An 18,252-nucleotide genomic window follows, 5' to 3' on the forward strand; every position below is an offset into this window, starting at 1 on the left:
ATAATGTATAATGTTTTATAAGCATTAAAAAAGAAACGCAAAACAAAACTAAGCAGATACTAATTGATCTGGATCAATCCTGGTCCTCAGGGACCACTGCCCTGCATGCTTTTGGATTCTGCAGCACTTGATGGCATGCAGAGGAGGTAATGTAATCATTAGAATCAGGTGTTCTGGAACAAAGACACATCTAAAACATGCAGGGCAGCGGTCCCTGAGGACCGGCATTGAGAAACACTGAATGAATAGATTGATTTTCAGGGTCCATAATCATTGTAATGTAATTCAGTCCTTGTTTGACCAGTCTGCGCATCGTGCTCTCTGTGCTTGTCTGTGATGCTTTAGTGATCTTAATGCCAAGAAAATATTCTGAATTATGTTTTCTTCTTTTCAAAAATGAAATAGATCATAAATCTCATTAAAAAAAAAAAACAATCTCTGGTTGGTGTATAACAATCAAGATCAGATCTAATCAGTCTAAACATGAAGAAATACAGTGTAGACTCTTTAAAATACTCAAAAATAATAATTCAATTTAGCAGAGAATCATAAGTTGGTCACAGGCATCATTAGCCACCTGTTGGGTTTGACAATATTTTGTGCACATTGTGCACACCGAGGGGGAGGACCCACTCCTATTGACTGAACATGCACATAAGCAACAGAAACCTCGTTTGTTCAGGGCACCACTGATAAATATCTGTATTTTACCTCAGACAGAAAAAAATATATTGCTCATATCAAACTCCACCGCTTGTGCCCTTTCTTGGATAATTAATCAGAAAGGTATTGATTCCTTTGGTTATGATCGTTGCCAGCTGCCTGCTGATGACGTTTAGGTGAGATGCAGATGGCTTTGCTTTTGGAGCAACTCAAATTGAAGATGGTGGTTACTATCAGTGATTATGTGCTGTAATGGAAGTGAACCAATCCCTAATAGGTTTATTAATGTACACCTTAGGCTAAGGTCAACAATGTGATCATAATCCCACACCAGGTGACATTTAGAAAAAAAATAATTGAAACATGGACAAATATGAGAATCCTCTAAATGGATCGGAGACTAATATTTAAGCACATAGTGCGGAAATAGATGCATTTGTCAGAGTGCAGAAATAGACATGTGTAGATATGGCCAAATATGCAAATCTATGAATTAATTTCACACTGAATGCAGAGCACCTGCTCTCTACTACAGTGGACACACAAACACACATGCAGAGAGGAAGATTATGAAAGAAAACTGAACCCTTCAAGCCTGAGGGGTTGACTTGTAGTGATGACTGGGGCAGCAGAAAATCCCTATCGGCTCACTCTTGTTTTCATGCACACATCTATACCAACACACACTGAAATGTACTGCAGGTTTGTGGGGGAAATGGTCCTGCATGACTGACTATTTTGGTTGTAGCTACAGAATGTTTCCAGCAGACTGAACTATTTCTCTGTTTATGCATAAAAAATAATATTATTAAGAAGATTAATATTTCAAAATCAAGAATCCCCACATCAGTCTTGGCACCTGAGTTTGAACAGCTCTGAAGATGTTAGAGAGAAGCAATGTATCAAGGTTAACCCTAATAGTTAGTCTTGTGAAATATGGAAAAGATATGTCATCACATTAAAGACATATTTCAGAGAATAAGATAAAAAAAAAGTTTATGGAAATCAGTCAGACTATGTACACCTCTACTTGCGCCCTGATTGACTGAGTTTGACGTCAAACTCAATCACTTTATTCTTTAAAAAATTCTTTAAAGAATAAAGAATTATTCTTTATTCTTTATGAGAATAAAGAATAATATTAGCCAGTCAACAGCGAGCTGTCACTAAAACAAATCTGCTTTTGTTCTCTGTCAGTAAGTTTGACAGCAGAAGACTCCAAAACAATAAAAAATAATATCCTCCAGAAACACAAGCAGACATTTCTGATGCTAAGTCATTTCATCTTCTAACCGGCACTCGGTTTTCCTCCGTTCAGACGAATGTAATCAGCAACGCAAGTGGAGTTTTCATCTTTCTGAATGCAATTACTTCCAAGATGTGCTCTGTATATAGGAGGTTATAGACATGTAAATCCATTCGGGGCTTGCATTTTCCTATTTGGAGTGTTTGTCTTGTACAAGGAAGTTGTGAATGAATATGTCAAGTTTGATGAGTATTTATAACACCAAGCCAACAGGAAACAAGTTAATGCAAACATTGTGAAGGTTGATGAAAACAGATCAGTTCTGGGCGGTCCTAATGGCCCACATTGGTTGAAGATGTTTTCTTTCAGAACTTGATAGTGTACAGAGGCAGCGACCTGAGCTTGTGATTGATGGGTTGACTACTCTCTAGCGGAGGGCTGGAGAAAACTTTAAGATATTAAAAATGATAGAAAATAGTCTGCTGTTGTCCTTTGACTTCTTTGAAGCATCACCGTGCATAGAGTGTATCGTAAATACAAAGTGAAAGCAAATGGCTGCATTTGATTTTTGTGACAGGAAATAGTAATTAAATTAGGCAATAGGAAAGCTATAAAAAATAAATAATGGCTGCTTTCAACGCAGCCATTGAAAGCAAATGGCTGCGTTTGATTTTTGTGACAGGAAATAGTAATTAAATTAGGCAATAGGAAAGCAGCCCTCTTTTAGGTTGACTGTGTGCAGCAACAAGTGGGGCAAGGGAACTTTCTACAGCAATCAGGGAGAAAAACAAATCTTAGTTCAGTACTTTCTTATTAAAGTACTTATACTGTCAGAATGGTATGAGAATTTTTTTATTATTATTTTTTTTTACCTTTTTGAAACCTTGGTACAGCAAACTCTTGCCTATTCATGGTTCAATATTTGCAGATTTTATTGTGGACTGTAACTCAAAATTATTGAAGGAAAATTCACCTATTTGAAGGTAAATCCTGCTTTGGAAGCTGAAATACAACGGTGCAATTGTACTTGACATGCTATTGGCTGGTGTTTGTAAAGCAGTCAACCCAGGGGTGACATTTATTTTCCTTGAAGCTGACTGGCTGTAACCTCAAGACCTGAGATAGATATACAAGTGACAATACAGTTTCTATTGGGCATGCTATTACATATTAAGGTGGTAAAATTGGTTATTATGTCATGTAATATCTTGTATAAGTGAAGGAAGACACAGAGTATGTACTTTATACCTTATTTGCACCAAGACACATTATCCCCCGCTCACCTGAGATAAGCAGTTGTTTTGGAAGTTTTCCTGCTGTTTGTTGCACTGAACTGTGCAAATTTTATTTTACTGCTCTTGCTATTGTCCTCTCTGTGCATGGAAGCAAGATAAACTGGGTCCTTGTCAGTTCTTTTTTGTCACAGTTCCAGTTGTTGGATTTTTTATATTGCTCTGACTGCATGGGTGAACTAGTGAGAAGCCAGTTTCTTGTTACCACTTGAAGATTTATGAAGAGTACAACAAATATGACATTTCTCCATGGGATGGTCTCTCATCTTTCTTATTTTGAAGAGCGATTAAGCAACATTTCTCAGTGTGACATCATAGTTACACCCTAAGGAACCAGGAAAAGCAACAGATTCTAATTTAAGCTTCTTAAAAGATGAACAGTGAAATATTTCTTTTAAATACTGTGTGGAGAATAAAATTTTCCACACTTAATTACTTAAACTGAAAACCAAACAACATGACAAGTACATGCTATAAATTCAAACAGGAAGGGCTAGGGCTAATAAATTATTTGCAGCATGTTGCAATTGCAGTTTTGTTGCCAGTCAATAAAGACTTTCAGAGACGTGTGATCTGCGAGTGATGATTATATTGAATATTATATTAAAGCTCAGAAAAAAACTCACACTTCATCACAAATTTTATTGATGTCTATGTTTTGCCTCAAATTCTACAAACCAAATTTTACGTAAACTTAATTATGCAAGTTTGTGCTGCAACTTTCAGGACATATAAAACAAATTGTTTAATCCATTCATGATTTTGTGGACTTTTTATCAGAATTCTGAGTCTAAAGATGTTCATAATATATTTGTATACAAAACTGGTTCTCAGGGAAAACTGTGGAAAACTGATTCTTTTAAAAAGAGTGTTACTAAATCCAGAAATTGAAGTGAAAAAATAATTTTCACATTATATCAAGCTGTGTTTAACATAAAACTTGGAATGTAACCTTAATGGTAGCAGCTCCACCTACGAGAGAAGCAGATTATGTTAACATGTCCTGAAATGAAATTCTGTTTTAGGAAAACTGGAGAATAAATGAAATAAAAGAATGACGAAAATTAGGATTTCTTCTGCTAAGTTTAAATCCTGTTTCATTTAGCGCAGTACTTAAGAGGATCCGTTGAAGCACATAGTGTTCAAACTCCTATTTTCATTTGTGAAGCTTTTTTGTGACGTACGTTACATAATCCTGCCGAGGTTCTAACTGATTTTATGGTTTGAGCCTATTTGCACCCAGCAGACGTGAAGTAACATTAGCATTCAGTGTGATATTCTGTAGATCTGAACACCTGATGGGTTTACAGCAGCTCCTCTGCTCTTTCTTTAGCGTTTGTCTTAGTGAGCATCTGTGTCTTTTTGCCGTTTGTTGATGGGTAGAATAAATGTCATGTTCAGGACTTTATGTGACTCTTAATTATGCTCTCCGGTTCATTAGAGCTGCAGATCACGACATGTTAGCGTTCCTCACGGTCCCTACGAGCAATCAGAGAAATTCTCAGTCTATCAAAATCATCTGCCTGCATGAAGATGTAGATGCGTTCCTTCTTCTTTTCTGTTCTCAAGAATTTTCCATCGTCGCTGACATTGCCACCTGTGGAGCTCTGCAGGTTTCTGTGGCATGCGGTGTGTGTGTGTGTGACAGTAATAATTCCTGAGCATGTACTGCTCCAAGGCATGGCCTTTGTGTTTGCTCTGCACAAGAGTGACACAGCTGTCTCTAGTATTTCACTGTCTGCAATAATGCAGTGTCACAAGGCCAGATTGTCCCTCCTAATCTTCTGGCAAGCAAAAACAGCCGCCACTATGAATCAAGCTTTCGGTTCTATAAATAAATTAACGATCACCGTGACTTCGGTCGCAGCAAGATATATGGAGGGTTTTTTTCTGCTTTGACGATGACATATAGACATAAGCTGTCCACATGCTAAGCTCAATAAGAACGGATTTTGTTCTCATCATGCTATTAAAACAAAATAAGAAATAACTCAGACGTCTGAATGAAATATACTTCATTTCATACTTCTGATATTGGTCATATTTCTTGTTCATTGTTTTGTACTTAAGCTGTACTAGCCTTCAGAGCCTCACTAGTTCTCGAGGGGATCGTTTTCATTACCCTGTGTCCAACATGAGAAAAATTATGCACTTTGTTCGCCTGCTGTTGTTGAAAGCCCTTATGATTATTTGTTCTCCAACCCCAGGCTGCATTTAAGAGGGAGGTGGAAGCAAATTGCTGATTATTATCCCTCTTTATCATAAGTATTTTCTGTGAACGGGAGGTGCAGTTATCACATTGATTTTTTTAACTTTAAGTGCCTCGCTAACTACAGGTAAATGTGCTTTTTTGTGTTTATTCCCCTCTTATCAGTGTTGAGGTATCCTCAGCTATAAAGCTTGACTTGATTCTGACTGAAGTCACTGAAGATCAGATCACATACTATTTGTATTAGCTTTTCACTAAATAGTTGGTTGCTCCAGAGATTTCGTTTTAATAAATAGATGAATATCAGAAAAGTACACCATGCATTTTTATTCAGCCCCCTTGAGTAAATACTTTGTAGAACCACATTCTTACTGCACTAACAGCTTCAAACGTTTTCAGGGATGTCTCTACCAGTTTTTTACATGTACAAATTGAAAGGAGGAAGACATTTCCAAGTCTTGTGCACTGACTCTTAATTTGATTTAGGTCTGGCCTTTGACTGGGCAATTTCAACACAATAATATGTTTTGATTAAAATATGTTTTTATAGTTCTCATTGCATGTTTACAGTTGTTATGTTTCTGGGAAGGTAAGCTCTGCCCCAGTTGAGCCTTTTGCAGACTCTAAGAGGAGGTTGCATCCATTTTCCATCAACTCTGACCAGCCTTCCAGTTCCCGCTCTAGAAAAGCATTTTCAAAAGCATGATGCTGCCACTACCTTATTCCACCCATGTTTCAAGTCCTGCACAGTGTTAATTTTATGCCTCACATAGCATTTTCTATGTAGACTAAGATTTGACATTTTGGTCACATCTGACCTGATATCCTTCTTCCACATGGTTTCATTTTCACTTAGATGGTTTGTGGCAAACTGCAAATATCTGTATTCTGTATTCTTGGCCAGCAGTTGTACTTTCAACAGTTTATCTGCAGGCCTTGTAGTTGGTTCTTTAATTAATTTCCTCCTTTCTCAGCCTGTTAGTTTAAGTGGAGAGCCATCCTTTGCTAGGTTTGCAGTTGTATCACAAATTGGAAATGATTCCATGAGATGTTTAAAGTTTGAAATGTTGTTTATGGCAATCAGTTGCATTGCATTTTATTTAGGGTTATCATAGTAAGCTGAATACAAATTCATGTCTATCACATAAAATTGCAGGAGAAATACACTGAAGTTTGTGGTTGTAAATTGAGAAATTGTGGAAGAGTTCAAGAGATATTAATACTTTTGCAAGTCACTGTATATGATGAACAGTCTAACCTCTGCATGATCTTGTTTGCATTGATCAAACTTTGATTTATTTCTGGTATCGTTGACAACGATGGGTATATTAAACCTGATAAAAGCATCCATCCAGCCGTGATTGGGAACCCATTCGAATCGTGCACATTAAAGAATTATTGATTCTCCTATCTGCTGCACTCCTTTTTTAATTTACTGGATTTTCTTTGCTTAGCAGCTTCTTCAGTGTCATGTGTATGAGTCTTCTGGAGCTGCTGCAGTGTTGCTGCATTTATCGCTGTGAAATACATCCATTAAGGAAGAAAACAGGATTGAGTACTTTGTACAAGGTTGTCCAGTTCTTTGTTTTCACTGGTTTCAAAACCTTTCGCCAAATTTTGTGACAGTGAATGTGTTGTTTGGTATGGAAATGCACAAGATAGACATGTATTTTTTTTTTTTTAAGCTCAGTACGAACATGATGTCTCATTAACAACCACTTTGTTTCTAAGACAACAATAATTTCTGATGGGCTGCAGTTCTTCTGTTATCTTCTCTTGTCATTTTCTGCTTCTTTCTTGATTATGCGCCGAGGTAGGAAGAAGGAGGGGAAACAGCTGGTGCTGAAACAAACTGTCGATGGTGCATGTCGGGCGTAGCTTTAATGTCTTCTACCTGTCTCAAACGTTATGGTATTTATGGTCCCAGTGAAGTCATTTCATCTCAAGGATGTGTTCTTGGTGTGTCTTTAACTGTCTGCAAAACAAACGCTAATAAAGAAATAAGTCATAAATGGAGGTTCAAAGGGTCTCTCCTGGTCCCCTACCTCTGCGCTCACCTAAGTGCTCTAATTCTATCACTGCAGTGCACAAACCCTATCCAATTATGGACATAAAAGGGATTGCACTGTTAGGTCGAGATCTCATTTCTCTTTTTCAGTGACATGATCAGAGTTCCCTCCTCTCAGGGACTGACCTCCTCGTCTTCCCCTCTCTTGGCCTTTTTATTCTTCTCCTTCCTGGATGCTTCTCCTGTGTCAAGCTTTATTTCATTGGAGACAGATTCTGTTGCTCATTTCCCAATGACTCAGCAGCAATTTTGGACTGATGTTGGAGAGGAAGCTCGGTCTCATCTGTCATGCTATTAATTTTGGCGAAGGCTTCTCGCAGGTTTTTATGGCATAAGGAGGGAGCGTCTGTCAGTCTGGAGCCAGAATACCAAAGGGTCAGGCAACTTTGAAAGAGTCTACTCCTAACTTTAAATGAGGTTGTAAGTTCAGACGCCCATCTCAACTCTATTCTTTATATCACCTTGACTACAGTACCTGGCAAAAATTCAAACGCCACTCACTTTTTCATTGTTTCACATTATAACCATGAAGTTCATTGCATTTAATTTAGACTTCATATTACAGAGAAACACAACACAGCACATAATTGTAAATTGGAAAGGTAATAATACGTTTTACTCAAAATCTGTCCTTAAATAAAAATGTAAAGTGTGGCATTCAGCAGGTATTGACTGGTCAGTTCCTCAGTCAATTCTTTATGGAACCAACATTAGGTGTAGTTACAACTGCATGTCTTTTGAAGTGTGTCTTTATCAGTTTTATCGATATAGAGACCAACATTTTGTCCATTTCTCTTTGCACCATAATGCTAGCTCATTCAGATTGCTCTGAGAGTATCTGTATCTGGGGAAAGACATTTCTAAGCCTTGCCACAGATTCTCAATTTTCTTTATGCCCTGACCTTAACTGAGCCATTCTAACACATAAATTTGCTTATATCTAAATTAATCTTGTTTAGTTGTAGCTCTGGTTCGATGTTCAGGGCTGTTGTCTTGCTGAAAGGTGGACGTCTGGAGCTTTTTTTCCAGTGCTATGCTGTGTGTAACTCGTTTCTGACAAAACATCCCCACACCATGATGCTGATACACACACTGTGCAAAATGTGTTCAGTATACGGTGTTAGCTTTTTGCCACACATAGCATGTAGCCCAAAAAAAACAAAGCATTAGCGTCAACTGATCACTCATGCTGGTTGTATCCTCTACTTGGCTGACAGAAACTACAATCAAAGCTCTGATGTATTCCTCTCAATTATGAAATTTTTGCTCTGAACCACCCCGAATTTGTGGAGAGCATGACTAATAACTGTCCAGACTACAGATTATTTAACTTGATTTGTGGGTCTCTGCTGCTCCTTCAAAGTTGTGAGCCTATTGACTGCTTCACTGATTAATGCGATCACTTTAGATGTTCTGCTTGGTTTGCAGTTGTGCCATACTCTTTCCATTTTCTAATGATGGATTGGAAAATGTTCTCTGAGATGTTCGACACTTTTTTCCTGACCCATCTGCTGTGTTCCTTGCTCTACAAAAAGCTGTTTGTTCACTAATCTCTGACAAATATCTGAGGCTTGCTAAATGAAATTGCTATGATGGACTGGTGATCAGTGTAGGACCTATCCTGTTTCTCACCCAGGGACCTATGGAGATATGCACCAGCCATTCCACAACCTGGCAAGGAAAAGTGGGTGTAGATACCAGATAGAAAGAGCCCACATACACACACACAGAGGCTATTTGCTAATTAAGGAAATTTGAACTTTACTTCAGGGTGACAGAGGGGGATTGCATGTGCACACACAGTTTTGTGCTTTCTAATTGTACATCATTTTGAAAACAACACATTACTGGTTATTATTATTATTATTATTATTATTATTATTATTATTATTATTATTATTATTATTATTATTATTATTATTATTATCATTATTATTATTGGTGGATTGGCATACTTTGGCAAGACACTATAGTTGCATTAAATAAATTAGAATAATGAGCAACAATAATAACAGTAACAACCTTTAAGTGGGTATTAAATATGCCTTTCATGTTTTTTATTATTATTTTTTTATTTAACATTCTAATTTAAATGTTGTGTTTTCATTTGCCGTAAGCGTAAAATTGTCTCAGATAACAGATATAAAGGCTTGAAAACATCTTTCATGTAATATATAAATCTAATCTATTTAATGTGTTTCACTAACTGAACTGAGTTACCAAATGAATATTTCAGTAATATTCAAATTTACTCAATATAGGGCTATATGTGGGTATGTTGACCTATTTTTAACAGTGAGTGACTCAAATATCTATCAGCAAGAAGTGCCTGTTCTTCCTCTCATTTCCTTAACGAGAGGAATTTAATTTAGGCAGCAGTCACACTCAACAGGATATTAGCTGCCAGTTCATTTTTATTTTTCCACAGCATACGTGCAGCCACGGTTAGATAAGCTTGTGCCGGTTCGTCAAAACCTTTCCTTTCCATTTCTGTCCCCTTATGAATGGATCGGGCTTTGGCTACACCAGGCCTTTTAGCTCTGGGGAGTGTAATGGACCATATTCTTCCCATTAGCCATGCTTGCTCCCTGGATGCTGCCTTCATCTGGCCCCAGCGTCTCTGGACAGCTCATGGTGTCTGATTGCACATGCTCACACACGTGTCTGTGCATCCCAAGACCCAGAGCAGTTTTAATTTATTAAATTTGTGAGAAGAAATCCGTGGTACAAATCCCTGGTAGAGCGTCTTCGTCTTTTGCATGCCGGATGCAGAGGACTTCAATTTCCTTTAATTAATTACCGTGCAACTCGTTGAACTGACATTTGAGAACTCTGAGATCTACTCCAAAACAGCTTTTGACTCCTTTCCCCAGGGAAATGAGCTTTGAAAAGTATTTGCCATGAAAGGTTTTTTTTTTAATCTTTTTAAATCTAATTTGTGATGATTGGAGGGTTGCAGCTGAGCAATATAGGATAAAAGAGACTTAAATAATGATATGTACATTTCAGGCATATTTAATTTATGCATGACCAGGGATTGGCATCCTTTAATCTGAAAGATACTATGTTCTGTATTTCAAGCTGCAGCCTTTTGATGCTCTTTGCTGTTTCCAGCAGGCACATATATAATGACAGCACACCAACTTTTCACTTCCTACATGCCACATTTTCCATCGTTCTCTTTTTATTTGTTACGTTTTATGCAAACTAATGAGATTTGCTTTTTCTGGAGGCCTTAAAATATGAAGTTATTTGCATTCCTTTGCAATAAGACTTGGTGAAGTTTTGAAAAAAAAAAAGCCTTCAATCATGTTAATTTTCACAGGAAATCTTTGTCCTAATATTGTTTCAATTTAGTCTCAGCTACTCCCATCTCCACATTTTCACTGGGCTTGGTAATTACTTCCATCTCGATAGAAATGCATGTTTATGCTAGACTCCACAGCATCTTCCATTCTAACCCTTTCAGGTTCTAATTTATTATTCCCTCTGCTACATGTGGTCATTAACAGGGTTCCCACTAATGGCTGCATGTAGATTTAGTTCATGTGTTTTTCTTTCTCACTTTTGAGGATCTACATGCTGTCAAGACTGGGTTCAGATTTAATTTGTGCTTTGCTCCAAATCAAGGAACATCTCTGTTTTAATTTGGCAGTGAGAAATGTCTGCCTTATAACATCCACCCCATTAGCCTTTACCTTGGTACTTCACTTCTTTAACTGATCAACTAATCACCAAACAGAATGAGCATGGAAATCAATGAGTTCAGTGAAACTAATGAAATTATATTCAAATCTCACTTTGTTGCATTTTAAAAAAAATGTAAAAGCCCAGTGTTTTCCTGGAGTTTACCAACTGCAATTCTGTATCCCTGTCTACTCCTACATTTGCAGTCAATTTTTAAAAAATGAAATTTAATGAAACTAAACTGCTGTTTGTGTTGGATAGGAATTAGTCTCTTTTTTTGGCATAAGCAATGAGCAGCATTTCTGATCAGACTCTTTGCTTACCAAAAAGAATAAAGATAATATTAGGTCTATAATTATACTTGTGTGATTTTTCTCTAGATTGAATAAAACTCTTCATGGGTGAGCCTTCAGATAACTGATAGTTTGGAGTTTCATTCTTCATTTGTTTTGGTTTGGTTTGGATTTTCTTACTGGCAGTATTTGTGTTGTGGAACCAAACCCGAAACCATTACAAAATAGTCATTTTTAACCTAAGTTGGTAATAAACCACATAGAAATGATCTTTATTTTAGTATTACATAATGTATCACTGATGCATTTGCAAACAGTTCAAAATCCAGCTGCTCACTTTCTGACAGGAAAGAAAAAGCGTGGTCATATTCCATCTGTCTCACCTTTCTACAATGGCTACAATGACATATTTTAGAGTCCAGATTTATATTTTTTCTGCACCACCTTATCTGTCGTGACCTTTTCATCATCACTCCACCAGCTGTAGCTCTGACATCCACAAATCAGCTATTTTTGGACACTCTCATACTCAAAGCCAGAGGTGATGCAACCTTTTCAGTGTTGGTCCCCAGTGGCCCTAGCTAAAGAACAAACACAATTAGTTAAATCATGTTCATTTGTATTGCATATTTCAGCAACAAGACTTTACATGATAAAAAACATAGCACAATAACCAATTATAGATCAAGTGATAAATAGGGACTGGTTGATTCATAATGAGGGGCATTCCCAGTGTTAAATAAGTCCTTGACAAGAACTGCTTCGAGGTTCACTTTAGCTACGTGAGTTAAATATGAACTCACTTTTCAGGTTCCTGACCTGAAAAATGAATTACTTCATTTTTTATGGATTAATTATAGCATATGTGCAACCTGGTTTTTGCCAGCTCATCTTTTTCCGTGTATTTCTCTCCTGATGAATTTCCTCACATTTTAATATTTAATTCAGACAAATTCTCAGTAAAGTTGCTCTCATTCACATATGTAGCTTACTCATTCACTTACTTGCAGCAAGCCTCAAAGCACTATAAGGTTGGTGTTCCTCGCTGATGAGAATGCAGTCTTTTTACAATGTTTCTGCTGAAAAAAGTCAACACTCCTGCAAACGGAAGAAAACAACATTTCTATTGATTTGGTTGTAGCTAATTAACTGTAAGATTGTCTGAGACAAAGGTTAGATAGAGCTCCATTCTGTCCTCTCTCAGCATCTGTGTGGGAGTCAGACTGGTTGCTACACAATTAACAACAGAAATAAAATGCACATTCATCATAATCTGCAGGTTCTGATAGTTAGGGGATCAGCCCTTAGTTTATAGTCAGGCTTAAAGCGACAGGAGAGACATTTATTGTCAACAATGAGTAAGGTAAGAGAGATATTTAACGACAGGAAACGCCCATAAAACACAGCAGTTACCGAATTCAGTTTTTTAAACAAAAATGCTTCTACTCTCTTTCTGCAAAAAGCAGACAAAGTGCCCCAGGAGTTTCTGTGCATACAGCTTTTATTTTACTATGAACAGAGCGTTGTCTGTTCACTACAGAAGTGCTGCACTCACAGTGTATTGTTGTATGCCAAAAAGCTTATCTCACTCCTGAATCAACTTATTAATCAATCATTTATTTCTAAAAGCAATTTTTAAACATAAAATTACACAAGAATTTTAAGTCAATACCCCAGCCCTCCAGGCTGTGGAAAAGCCAGAACTGCTCAGAGTATTTTATTATTTCAAATAGTGCTCAAAACCCATCAGTTTTCACTGGTCTTTAGTTTCAGTTTAGCCGCTCTATTGACTTTTATATTTTACTTTCCTTTAATGCCTTCATATTACTACTCTTTTAGATCTTACTCTATGTGCAGCACTTTCCTCAAAGAAAGTAATGTTGTACATAAAAATCCTCATATGATCTGAACAAAACATTTTTTTAAAAATCAGCCAAAGATAAATGTCATAGCACACCTGTAGGTGGAGGAAAGCCCAACTTGGGAGATTTTTGAGTCAATATCAAACAAAAACTGAGGCAGCAATCCTCCTGCTGCAGACTGACAGAAGGAAATGTCCAAAGATGTGGAGTGAAAATAGGTTTATAAAGGTCAATAAAGTGTCATGAATCAGTTCACACTTTGTGAAAACAAACTGGTCATAAAAAATATGTTCAATATTAATTAACACATACAGTGATTAGTTTAAACCAGTACATGGCAATTATAATGGTATATGTTTTTTTTTTTACATTATTACTACATGTTATACCAATATATATGTGTTAATACAGTGCTTCTACAACGTTACTATATTACTGTGCACTATTTCAATGACAATGTGACCCTTGTTTTTCTCTCTCAATGTGCAGCCCCATTTATAGCATATTTATTATGATGTTTTTATATTAACTCAGAACATTAACCTTAAGGATGACTATCCCTGACTAGTGTAAGCCAGTAAATTTAGGACTTACTGTTTATGTAAACTCAGTGTTCTCGTTATACCTTCCATCTGGATGAGGGTATCTAGTGATTATGGCCATAATATCCAATGCACCTATGATGCACTACTGTGTTTGTGCTACCAATAATTAAATAGATCAATTATCAATAAGAATTTTGATTTTTTTTTAGTTTTTTAAACAGTCTTTGTAACCTTATATTTGATGTTTCAGGTAAAATCTTTATAGAAAGCTTCTCCCCAGAACAGGTTCTTCTCCATACTTTCTTTGATAATTTAGTTATCGAGGAGTGGAAATTGGATGCATGTGGCCTCTGGATATGAATCTGATCTTTGAGGGAGACGTCTTCAGTAATGGGAAGGTTTTGAGTTGCAGCAAATAGTCTCAACATTAGTATCAGCCCGGGGGTTAGATTTCTAGTTTCTAGGATATCTTTGATTGCCCTGCTAAGGGTTAAATTCAGTCTATGCATTTGCCTCATGGGTTATTGGATTGATTGCACTTCCGCACATCAAACCACACTCCAAGAAAAATGGAGCATTGTTGCAATTTTTCAGCTCTATATTTTTCTCCTATAATTGGTGTAGTTTTTCCCACCTTCAACAAGAAAGGTGTGGATTAAATTAAGTCCTGCCTGTTTCATAAGTGCTACTAAGTGCTGATTAAATTACTTCAGACAGTCTGAGTTATATTAATAGTTATGCACAATCTCTGGTCAGCATGCTGCTTGAAAAACAAAGTTCCTTCATTGTTAAATGCAAAATGTGTTTGGATTTTCCCCTTGGTATGCTGAAGAACTACAGAAAAAAAGACAGAGATGTTGTCAGGAGGAATCGCATATCCTGTTGTGATTAATTTTCAGTGCATTTACTTACTCCCAGGTTGAGCGGGAGGCTGTAGCCCATGGCTGAAATGGAGACAGTGACTCCAAGGTGGAGGACCTCGGATATTTTACTTTGACATCACATAGTCCCTGCGGGAGGGGAAAGACAGCTATTAGCTGGTTTCTTAGACTGACTCAGGTTGTGATCGACGCGTTTTGTTTCAGACGGAGGTCACAGATCTCCTGTTCATGTTAGACATCTCATTTATGCCTCAACTTTTATTCCTTATTCTGGACGCGTCTGAAGCTCTATAAATAATGGTGAAGCATGTGTAGTCTAGGCGTCAGATTGAATGTGACACTGAATGTGAGCATTGGAACACCCACTTACATGATGAGGTTTCACTGTCATCTCTAACAAGTTGTTCCTTTGTTCCTCTTGCTTTAACTTCTGTCTCTCCTTCAGTCACTCTTCTCTGCACAATCTCAGTATCTCTACAGATAGGATCTTCTTTGTGCTCTGCTACCTGAGCGCAATCTTCTCCATTCTGTTTGGTTTGTTTGTTTTTAGACGCAATGAAGAGAAAGGACTGGCATATTTGGGATTTTTACTATCTTCAACGACATATGCACTGAAAATCATTGCAGCCACATTATAAATTATGTTTACTTGAAAAATATGCAAATTAGCAGCAGGTGAAATAAGATCAGTTTATAAAATTATCTCAGTCTGTGAGTACTGCACTCTCAAAATGATCAACTCCTTCATCACTAACATCCTAAGTACTTAGTAGAGCACCGTTTGGCTGTTTTGACCTGGTGTAAACAGAACGTAGTGCAAGACATCAGAATACCTGACCTCACTCCTTATTGGCAAAAACCCTTAGTTAAATACTTTCTTTTTGGCTTTGCATGGCGAAACCATGTCTTTCAGTTCAAATCAGGCAAACAATGGCCACTCTTGTATCTTCCAGGACTCCCTCTTGAAATCATTGTCCCAAACATGTCAAATTGTAGATCCAATAACATTCAACTCAAGAGGCTGAAACTCCCGATGAACCTGTTGATACTGGTCCCAGAACATCACTGAGAAACCATCATGATTTACATGTTTTACTCAAAACATGAACACATCTTGTGTCAAATAACAAACAAAAGATGGGACTTTCCTCTTAGTTTCACTTTGATCACCTTATGAACTGAAATGCTTTTTGTTTCATTTGATGCTGGTGGGATTGTTCAGTTCAGGTACTGTGTTTGCTGCTCCTTGCTTTTCTTCACTCTTTGCACATCTCCTTACCGTTCAAGTTCAAGCTTTGCACCACCTCGTGTTCGCTTGTCAGCCAAAGCCTGCAGCCATTTTATCTGTGTTTGGGCTTTCTGGCTTGATATTGCAATGTGTCAGTCTGACAGGCATAAAATAGTATTTTTGTGCACGAACAAAGGGAGTCCCAAAGAGTTGTCAGCTGAAAATTTGATATACAGTAGATGGATGAAGAGAATAAAAAGGCTTCTCCTCCATGGATTTTTACTTATTTAACAGCTTGAACGTCATCTAAAATAATTTTTCCTCTAGAATTTGTTCATCTGCTGCAGATATGGTTTCTAGTCTCCGTCTTTACTTTGTATTGAACTCATGTTATCCAAAAAATGTTAAGGTAATACTTCACTACATCCAGAGCTTAGGTTTTCTGAAGGAAAACCTAAAGTCTTGTCCAAGAAAACTGAAGGAAACTTGTGACTCTGCTTTGTTCTTCTTCATCATTCTTTTATTACAGTGCTGTGAAACCCAAACCTTTTTGCAGTTCACTCTTCATTCACCTTTTAGCAGAGTTTTCTGTGGAACGTAAATCCAATTTATTCATGGGAAACCTACCTATGCTCAAAGTTTTTCATAGAACTTACCTAAGATATTTGAAAAAAAAAAAATCAGCTTGGAAAACTGAAAAACCTTTAAGATATGCTACTCCACACACTATTGGCTGGCATTTCCAAAGCAGCCAATCGAGGGACACTATTTATTTTGTTTGGCATTGGTTGGCTGTACGATTAGGTGCAGAAAAAAAGAAAACTGTAGATTTTAGCTTCTATGTTGCTGCTACTGTGTATATTAATACATATTATGGTGCATTCCTATCCACTGCATTGGATATTCAGAATTAATTAAAGTTGAAGAGATTTTGAGGAAAATACCCATTGTCTCTCCCGGGTCCGAAAAGCCTCTAATTCCTGAGTATTACCACAGATACAAATGTAGAGGACATTTTGTTTAAGCTGGGCGCGAGAAAAATGCGTCTAAGCTCTAACTACCTTCAGATCCAGACGTTATGACCCGCTACAGTTCATGAATCAGACATCGGAGTAGCCCGCCGGTGCCCGACAGCATAAACCACACCTGTTAACGGTAGCTCTTTCTCTATTAATAACGTGCACTTGTTACAGCTTAGATAATTTTAGAGACTCGGACTGAGTCCCAGGGTCATTATTTATCATAACTAAAGAAATGTCTGAAGCCCCCTTGTTTACTAGGATCATGTACATTAATTTTATGTTAACCTGAAGAATCAGTTTTCGAGTGAATTGATTAATTTAACTGCCCACAGCATCAATTTAGACTTTAATATTTTATTAGCAAGCATTAGCAGGGGAAAATGACATACAGCTTCTTCAATTAAAAAATTAGAAGATTAATATAAGTAAGAAATTTAGAATTTACTTCCCTCCGGTCTCTATACTGTGTCATTGAGCTAAAAGAGAGGCTTTGGGATGCAGTTCCACTCGACCCCAGATGCTGAGTTGGTCTTGGCAGCAGAAAACTCTAGTATCCATGGACAAGGTCTCGTCTTGACAAGGCAGAGTCCTTTTTAGAATAAATCCAAAGTTGAACTGGTGAGCACTCTCCATTAACTCAGTTCTTTATCCATATGTGATCTCTGTTTATCCCCCATGTCTGCTGCTGCATCGTTGAAATGTACTTGGGTTGAGTGTAGGGCGGTTGTCGAATCAGAACTCGGATTGTGGGTAACCGGATCTTGTTCCTTTCTCGAGCAGTGGGAAGTCTTCACTGCCCCGTAGTTCTGTAGCATCGCCCTTGTCTTAATCCTGCATCTTCGTGTGGTCTCGACTTGAACACTGAGGAACAAAGAACCCCGTTCCTTCTGTCTCATGTATATTTAAACCCATATGCTGTTTGGTGGGGCACGTATCAGCAGCTTGCACACTTCCCTACATTTCCTGCATTTCGGTTGCGTATGCGTCAGCGACCCACACAATCTTCCTTGCATACTGCATACATCCTTGACGTCGAGTGCCTTCGGTTAGCCTCAACCTTTCTACGAACTTTCTTTTTCTTTGGAACTTTCTTGCTGAAGTTCTCTCTCTGCACTCAACACCCGGTCCTTCTGTTATGCGTTTCTCAATCCCACTTCCTGTTTCTTCCATGCTGACACCGCTTTCACCCCCTCAGCCTCTATTTGTGACACAGTATCATACATTTCCATTTACTTGTAATCATTATTTTTTCTCTA

At 37.5% G+C, this 18,252-nt stretch overlaps 1 protein-coding gene across 2 annotated transcripts in view; it reads left to right on the plus strand.

Annotated features, from left to right (window-relative positions):
* The window catches only part of kif5ab (kinesin family member 5A, b), an 80,412-nt gene that overhangs the window by 1,071 nt on the left and 61,089 nt on the right, over window positions 1–18,252 (plus strand). The gene's annotated exons all lie outside the window — the stretch shown is intronic.

This window comes from Poecilia formosa, unplaced genomic scaffold (assembly GCF_000485575.1).
Source record: "Poecilia formosa unplaced genomic scaffold, Poecilia_formosa-5.1.2 Scaffold2, whole genome shotgun sequence".
Taxonomy (NCBI): domain Eukaryota; kingdom Metazoa; phylum Chordata; class Actinopteri; order Cyprinodontiformes; family Poeciliidae; genus Poecilia; species Poecilia formosa.